General features: G+C 38.3%; 1 long non-coding RNA gene across 1 annotated transcript; it reads left to right on the forward strand.

The window, feature by feature from the left end:
- The first annotated feature begins 4,622 nt into the window (after nt 1-4,622).
- LOC121747801 lies at nt 4,623-6,495 on the forward strand. Its single transcript, XR_006039344.1, has 3 exons — nt 4,623-4,776; nt 5,891-5,954; nt 6,439-6,495. It is a non-coding gene; the product is annotated as an uncharacterized LOC121747801 (long non-coding RNA).
- The last annotated feature ends 2,614 nt before the right edge of the window (nt 6,496-9,109 follow it).

Below are 9,109 nucleotides of genomic sequence, written 5' to 3' on the forward strand. Positions count from 1 at the left end.
CGGTGTGCGGACACCGCGAGTAGGAGGAGTCAGAGTTTGGTAGGGCCGGCTCGACCTCGCTCTAGGCTCGGGTGTCCACCCGTATTGCCCTTCAGGGGCATCTTGCTCGTCGATCGGGTAAGGGCCAGTAGCCACTCGGAACTTCCGAACCTTGGGTTTGAGGAGGGGCCGAATATTCCGTTTCCGGACTAGGAAACGGTTGTGAACCGAACCAATCGGGGTTCCAACCGTAGGAGCCGGGGGGTGATTGCCGTGGCCGGACATTGTTTTGTTGTAAGAGTAAGAGTGAAAGAAAGATTGAGAATTGAGAATGAAAATGAGAGAATTTAGATGAGAATTGTGTAGTGTGGTGTGAATTTTTGGTGTGGAAGTAGGGGTGAGCAAATAAACCGGAAACCGAATATCCGAACTGAACCAAACCGAAATTTTGAAATTCGGTTGGGTTATTTCGGTTTTTCGGTTCAGTTCGGTTTTGAAAATACAAAAATTTTGGTTTTTCGGTTCGGTTCGGTTCGGGCGAAGAAAAAAACCGAAAAACCGAATTATATATATATACTATTAATTTAATATATTATATTATATAATATATAGTATATTCTTTTAATAAATTCTACTATATTATATATATTATATGTATTATTAATTTTATATTATATATAAATATTCTATTAGTATATATAAAATAAAATAAATTACACACATATATATATTAATATTATATTTATTTTTTTGGGTTTTTCGGTTTTTTTCGGTTTTGTTCGGGTTTTCCGGTTTTTTAAGTTCGGTTTTTGATTTTTCGGTTTCGGTTTTTCAGTTTTTCGGGTTCGGTTCGGTTTGGATTTTGAACTAAATTCGGTTTTTCGGTTTTGACAAAAAACCGAACCGAAACTCGAATGCACACCCCTATGTAGAAGTGAGGGTATTTATAGATGAAAATGTGTATTTTTAGGGAAAAAAATTGAAAAATAAATTAAAAGTGGGTAGAAAACGGATATAATTTTTTGGGAAGTGGGATTTTTTATATTTTTAATCGGATTTTTTAATTAAAATCCGATTTTTTTAATAAAACAATTTTAAATTGCCAACGGCTATGCCGTTGGCCCATAGGAAGCTGCCACGTCGCTTGCTCGCTGGCTATAGCCGTTGGCCCATAGGAAGCTGCCACGTCGCTTGCTCGCTGGCATGAACGTTTTCGATGCATCGAGCAGCGCCGTGCCAGCGGCAAGAGCGCAGCGGCGGACAGCTCATCCGTGCCGCTGGCACGGACGGAGGGACGAACTTGTGCTCGCCGATGTGGATGCTCTTAGTTTAACACAAATCTCATTTTATGGCTTTCCGTCAAAACAAAATCCCATCTTTTCCAAAAGAAAATATCCATAGTCGAAAATTAACATCTTTCCCCAATCTGCGAAACATTTAGTTTCAACATAAATCTGATTTTATCTCATATTTTGCGTCAGTGAAAATGGATAGCTAGCTTAAGATCTAGGTTCTCACATTTTAAAATGTTATCTCCGACTCTAAAAAAATAATCTTGATAGTGGATAATACAAGTTTTAATGTAAAATTAATAAAGTACAAGAGATATAGAGAAAAAAATGTTATACATAAAAAAATGTAGTTGAAATATTGTTAGTGAAATATCAACACAGTTTTATTGATATAGTACATGCATTTGTTGATATAAAACTGTTTATCAACATATACAAAAATCGAAATAAAAATTAAAAAAATTTATCATCCGATTATATGGAATTGAGATCCCATTAGAATCCTTATAAAATTAATACTTTTTTTTCAAAAAATAATTTAGATTGAGAGAGTTATGTAAATTTAAAATTTGCAGATGATTTTGAGGAGAACAAAAGTGGTTACTTTTAGCTACCATGTATAAAAAATAACATTGTTATTATTTTTAATTTACTTCCCCGTCCCCAAAGAATATGCATTTTAGATTCGGCACGAGTTTTAATGTAAAATTGGTAAAGTAAGAGAGAGTTAGAGACAAAAGTAATTAAAGTATTGTTAGTGGAGAATGAGTCTCATCTCATTAGAGAGAAAATACTTTCCAAAATTAGAAAGTGCATATTCTTGTGGGACGGTCTAAAAAGGAAAGAATGCATATTCTTGTGGGATGGAGGGAGTATTTAACAGTATATTTTTAAAATTTTGAAATACAGTATAATTTACTCAATACTCCCTCCTTCTTTTCAAGTGTAACATTTCTATTCCGGCATGGAATTTTATATAGTGCTGTTTTGTGAGGTAAATGAAGAGAATAAAGTAAAAAAGAGAAAAAATAAAGGAAGTGATATTTTTATTTTTAGAAATGTGTCATTTGAAATGAGACGTCCCAAAAGAAAAATGGTTCACTTAGAGTGGGATGAAGGGAGTATGGATCTCCAAATCTAATGCCAATTCTTAGTTATATTTTTTTGATTAAATTCCTTATAAATATCTATAATCAGAGTTAGTATTAGTTATTAACTGATGTATTGTGATGGACAAGTCATGCATGAAAACATTTATCTAGTGAAACAGAAAAGGACAAGGTGTAAAGTAAAAATATAAGTAAGTGTGCAGCTAATTTCAAAAGTCCGAACTATTATACTATATGGGGAAGTATGAGCTAATCTAGTTCAATTTTTGTGCTTTGTTGTGAAACAATACAGTACTAGTATGTCTCTATCTCATAAAAAATTAATATATTACTATTTCTGAATACTCCTACAAGTCCTTCTAATGCCCCCGAGATATTACTTGCAGCCCAAATATAGACTAAAGAGTACTCTCTCTCATTTGAATATGACTTACTTTCCTTTTATTTTTTGTTTGTCTCAATCAAGATGACTCATTACTAAATTTAAAAATATTTTTTTATCTCTACTTTATTCACTCTCTCTTACTTTACCACTCCAAATAACATACAAAATAAAGCTGCATAATCCCGTGCTGCCCAAGGAAGGGGTCATCTTCCTTGGGACGGAAGGAGTACAATTTTTGTCTATGTTGCATCAGATAATCCGTCCCATATCTCACCTATTATGACCCTTCTGATATTGATGTATATTCCCTTTATGCTACTCTTTTCGTTCCATAGTAATTGAGTCATTTTGCCATTTTGGTATGCTCCATAGTAGTGATGTCATTTCCTTTTTTAATAAAAGTCAACACATTTATTCTAACTTAGTTTACTCTCTCTTCATCTCTCTACCTTTTTATTCTTCCTTTACTTAACCCACTTAACACAATTTTTCTTAATCTCCGTACCAGAAAGAAAAATCTCAACTACTATAGAACAAAGGGAGTACAAAAGAGTCATTTGGTGTGGGCATGGGTTTAAGAAATGTAAATAATAGTAACTTGGATAAGTTAATGTAATATATATATATATATATATATATATATATATATATATATATATATATATATATATATATATATATATATATAGGAAAATGATCAATACAAAACTTGATCTCAATACAAAATCCAGACCAAATCCTAACCATGAGATTTGACAATCCAATGGTCAATAATTAAACAAAAACACGGAGGGTCATTGTAAAGCAGTTTTAGATCATATTATAAACTTTGGGTTTGAGGTCATGTTAAGATCATTTCATGTCATCCTTACTATAATGACGTAAAAATAAGCTTACAATGACCTAAAAATGACTTATGTATGCTTGGTTCTGCATTTTTGTATTAAGAATGGTTTTGCATGGATCAAAACCCTATATATATATATATATATATATATATATATATATATATATATTTTATTATTTTATATTCCCTCCGTCGCATATTACTCGCACTTTTCATTTTAGGCCGTAAATTTGGGATTGATTTTTTAGTGTAATTAAATTAGAATTTTAAGTGTAATGAGACATCACTTAATAAAGGAGCTCTTAACTTAAACTAACATATTAATTAAATACATTAATTCTAACTTAAACTATAAATAGTGTAAGGAGTTTGTGACGAGTGATAAGGCTAATTTCATGCATCAGTTATGGGGTTAAATTTAACAATTTACGGGGTCTAACACATCTTTTAAGCCAGGTGTGTAGAAGAAATCGCCTGGTCCAGGAAGGAAGGAAGATAATCGCTTGGCGAAGGAAATTTGCGAGAAAATGAGCAGAATGAAGAAGAATTGCCAGACGGAGGAGATCATCAGCTGGAGGGCAGAACAGAGAATTCAAGAGAAAACTTCTAGAAGATCGCCTTCACGTCTATAAAAGAGAGAGCATGCGACATACGACGGGGGACTTACTGTAACACCCGTACTTTTTAAGTACTAAATTAATATATGTCATGAAATAATTAATAAAATTTAAGTCCAAATGTTTATATAAAATGGCTTTGGGCGACAACAATTAAAAGTCTAACCAATAAAGAATTATACAAGTGTGGGCCTTACAACTAATTGAGCCCAACACCATTTAATTAATTTAGAAGCCCAAATCACTCCAAATAAATGGGAGCAAGCCAAGAAACTCTCCTTCTTCTTCCTTCCTTCATGGTCGACGGTTCTTCACCAAGAGACCCTCCAATTTCCACTCCTTCACCTTCCCTTTTCCACCATCAATTCTCCCACCCAAGAGTCACACAAATTATTACTTTAGCCCTTCAATCTCTTCCTCACATTACACTACACCAAAGAAAAAAAAGAGAGAGTGAGAGAGAGACGAAGAGAGAGCCGAGAGAGAGCAAGAGGAGGAAATTCCCACCATTCTTGTCCATCCACCACCAAGTCCAACCATTCTTGAGGTATAATCCCTTTCCCAAAGCATGAAATTTTAGTAGCTAAATTTCATACGTTGATTTCATACATCCACTCTCATAAACAATTCAAACAATTTAACAACAAAGAACTAATCGAACATCGCCGTACTTGATCGAACACGTGAAAGAACTTAACTTTGTGATAAAAACGTATCCTGCGGGTTGAATTGGGGTTGTTCGGAGTGGTTTCGGGGAGGGGGAAGCTGCCGGCAGCAGCGGACAGCGGCGGACAGCCGCGCCCCGACGGCTCCCGGCGGCGGCAGCAGCATCCTGACCCGGCGGCTGAGAGGTGGCGACGAGCAGCAGCAGCAGTGTCGCTTGCACCGCAGCGGCGGCATATCGTCTTCCAGACGAGCAGCAGCAGCTGTCGAGGCGATTCGGCGCAGAATTTCGGTTCAAGAGGAGACCGGGGGTAGCGGTGACTGCTTAGTAGCGGCGATGGCTGCTCGGAACAGCGACAACAGCGACGGATGAATGATGTCGGAGATTTTAGAACTTCCGATTTGGGCGAGGGAGAAGAGAGAAAGAAGAAGATAGAGGGAGGGAGAGAGAAACGTGGGATTAAGGAAAAATGGACTTGGGCCTCTTGTGTTTTCTTTGATTGGGCCTTTTTAATTTATTGGGAGGCTATTATTTTTAAAGTTGGGCCTTTTTAACTATATGGGGCTTATAAATTTAATTGGAAGTAAGAGGTGAGGTAAATAATTAAGTCTTGGGCCGATGATTTAATCGTAAAGAATGATTTAATTTAATCGTGGGAAATTTTAATTAATTTATGGAATATTTCAAATTATGAATAATTTATCACAAGTCCGAAATAATATGATTTCGAAGAGAAATAATTGCGATAATTTAATTATGCGCTTAAATAATTTTTGGAAGTTTATTTCGACGTCGTGGAAAAATGCGATGAGCCAACGGAGGAAAGAATTGACGTAAGCGGCTGACCGGCGTCGCACGCGACGCCTTGGGCGGCCGCCGAATAATAAAAAATGCACGAAAATCCGAGAAAATGAAATAAAAGACGTTAATTAGAGTGCATGCATTCTAAATATCCTCGTTATTAAGATTGATGGGTACTTTTGTATTTTCCGAAAAGGTGGTTCGCACGGCCGCTAAAGACGGAACGAGAATCTACTTAAGGAAAACTCTAAGCTTTTGAGGTGGGCTCTATTACTTAAACTCTTTTATTGCAATGATATGTAAATGGAGAGATAAGGGTGGTTTAAATGTTATGTCATGCCGTATTTTTATGTTTTGAATTGCCTATCTGATTGTCTACTAGGATAATGTCCTACGAATTCAGGTCTGACTAGGGAGTGAGTCCCTACTCAGACTAGTGCACTGATGGGGATCGTGAGCCATCCTTTGTGGTCGGCCGGTCCAGTGATCAAGTTTGTGGCCACATTCTCGCTTCACATGATGGTTCAGATATGGTACACGATGGGGGATGATGATGATGATGGGCTGTACAGCCATGTTTTACGATGGAAATGATTTTAGTATTTCTCGGTATTTTTTTAAAGTAAAACCCGAGTTTCACTCAACGGTGGCTTGACATAACTTTATTGATGAAATGTATTTTGGGCATGAGTTCACTGAGTGCATCAATTACTCAGCCCCTGCATATGTTTTCCCTAGGTGCAGGTTGAGCGTGGACGGGAGACGAAGGATGTTGAGCATTGGACCGAGACCATATTCAATAAACGTTCCGATTGCTATTGTGTCTTCATACATAGTAGTAGCCAACTCTCAAATGCTTCCGCTATGCCAAGTTTTAGAACTCTGATGTTTCTGTATTCTGTTGGACTATTTTCATTCAAACTATGTTGCTTCGTGATCGCAGACTATAATTTGATAATAAAGTTTTGTCTTTTTGATCTACATGTCGTACCCTTGATTGTTTCCCCTTTCTTCCCCGTTTCTTAATTCCCCCATTTGTCGCGACCAACCATGCTTTCTATCCTTAGGAAGTGCGGTCGTGACACTTACGACTTTTGGCTCGGAGCTTATTTTTTTTCACACACTTCTACACACACTTGGGGTCGGAAGTCTAGGGGTTTTGGGTTCGTTTTCTGTTGGCTGTTGTGCACCACCGTCCTTGTGTAGGGCGAACAAATTTATCTGCTTTCGTTTTAGTTTTCTGTTCAGATTTTTACCGAGTCTTCGCTGTTCGAAGCTCGACTTTCGTTGTGTGGTTGAAATCTCGTTTAGCTATCTATGGAATTTCCATTTTCTGTCATGAATGATGCCGATGTTGAGGTTTGTTTGTGTTTGATTCTGAGTTTGTGGTTGTTTACTTGAATGGTGAATTGGAGTTGAATCGTGGTTGGATTGTCATTGATCGGAGTGGATTTGTTGAATCAGAGCTCATGGAGTTGTTTTTGGTTGTAGTTTGGTTCGGATTGCTTGTATCCGGAGTGGATTAAGCGTCCGACGTGTGGATCTGAAGCAGAGTTGGTTGATTGTGCATGAATCTGATGGCTCGTTTCTGTGTTTCTGTTTACTTAGTCTAGTAGATGTAGATCTATTCGATTTCCGATTAATCGCCAGTTTCCGACGTCCGAATTATGTCGTTTTGTTTGAATCTGTTGTTACTCTGTTTTCTCCATGTTCGAGCTTGAATCAGGTGATAAGATGCAGATCGTTGTTTGTTAATTTCAGAATTAGTTATTTGCAGCTTTTCATTCGTACTTTACTGTTTTGTGAAATGGTCCCCACTGCTCGTTTGATCTCTGTTTAGCTAGATTAGGAAGTTGTTTTACTAGATCGAGGAAGTTCGTTTGAGTTATTGAAGTCGTGACGATGTTTCATGTTTGCATGATGTTCTCTGTTTCCTAGGTCTAGTGTCAGCCAATTTTCTTTCCCCAGCATAGTTCTCAATTCAAAATTGCGTGGCAGTAGCCAACCCATTTTCCAGAGTCTCTTAAATGCCTTCTTACGCATCCGTCTTCGTGGGATCGATCCCAACTTCCCTGTACTAATTCATAGTATAGAAGGTTGTGGGGTTTGAACGCGGAAATTGTGTGTCCGACGACCGAGACTCCCAGGATCCTCTGAATTCCTAGACCAGGTGATCTAGCGGATTCTCTGGGCTTGAGAGGCTTGACCTAGCACAAAAGCACACACACTTTCTCTATCACCAAGCTTTCAAATGACGCCGTTGTCGGGGATGTATGGCGTAGTTTATGATGGTGTTTAGAGATTTTGGCGTATATAGTTTTAATTTTTCTTTTTTCTTTATTTTCAGTTTATGAGTAGAGGCTCACGGTTTGGACACTGGAGTAACTCATCTGGGTGGAGGAACGATCGGTTTAATTGGAAGGTCAAGGAGACAACATCTACGGTCACCACCAGATCAGGATTATCTACGGGAGATCCATTTCCGTTTGGTTCAGGAAGTGACGAGGATTGGAGTTCGTCAGGAAGGGAGGATCCCAAGTCGTCTTCAGAAACAGATACAGAAGAGAACGAGATCGGAGACATGACACATGTAGTCGATTTAGATCCTGAGATCGGTTCGCTCACTGCCCATCTAGATGGTGATCCAGCCCAGGCTGTAGTCACGAATCAGCGTCAGAGGGCCATCGAAATTAAGACAAATGTGTGAAGCATTCTACCGACGTTTTCCGGGCGTAGGAACGAGTGTCCATACGAGTTCCTGAATGAATTTAGCAAGCTGTGTAGTATTAAGAAGAGGCCCAACGATGCAACAGAGGAAGACTATCGCCTTCACGCAATTCCATTCGCCTTGAAGGGAGAGGCCAACACATGGTTGCTGAGGCTGCCTCAGGACTCCATCCGTACCTGGAGAGATTTCAAGTTGGAGTTTCTGGATTATTTTTTCCCTTCAAACAAGACAAACACCCTCAAGAAGAAAATCGTGGAGTGTAAGCAGGAGTACGATGAATCTCTGAGTCAATATTGGTCGCGATTCAAGGGATTGTTAGATGCTTGCCTGAATCATAGAATGATCGAGGCATAAATTTACTATCTGTTTTATGAAGGGGCAACCCCTGAATCAAATGATCTGATGAATTCCTCGAGCGGGGGAAATTTTACAAAGAACAAGGGAAGTGAAGCGAGAGAGACTTTGGAGAGGTTGATAGAAGCCAAGAAGGCGTATGACAACCCGAGAAACATCGTGAGGAGAGGGTCAGCAAATGCACTGAAGGAGCAAGGTGACGAAATGGTCGAGGCGAGAATAGATAGGCTTGAGAAAACACTCTTGAGTGCAATCGAGAAGACCAAACTTCCAGCCTCACAAGAGAAAGAGAAGACTCTAGACCTGGGAGAAGCTCCACCCCAGCTATATTAT

This window comes from Salvia splendens, chromosome 9 (assembly GCF_004379255.2).
Source record: "Salvia splendens isolate huo1 chromosome 9, SspV2, whole genome shotgun sequence".
NCBI lineage: Eukaryota > Viridiplantae > Streptophyta > Magnoliopsida > Lamiales > Lamiaceae > Salvia > Salvia splendens.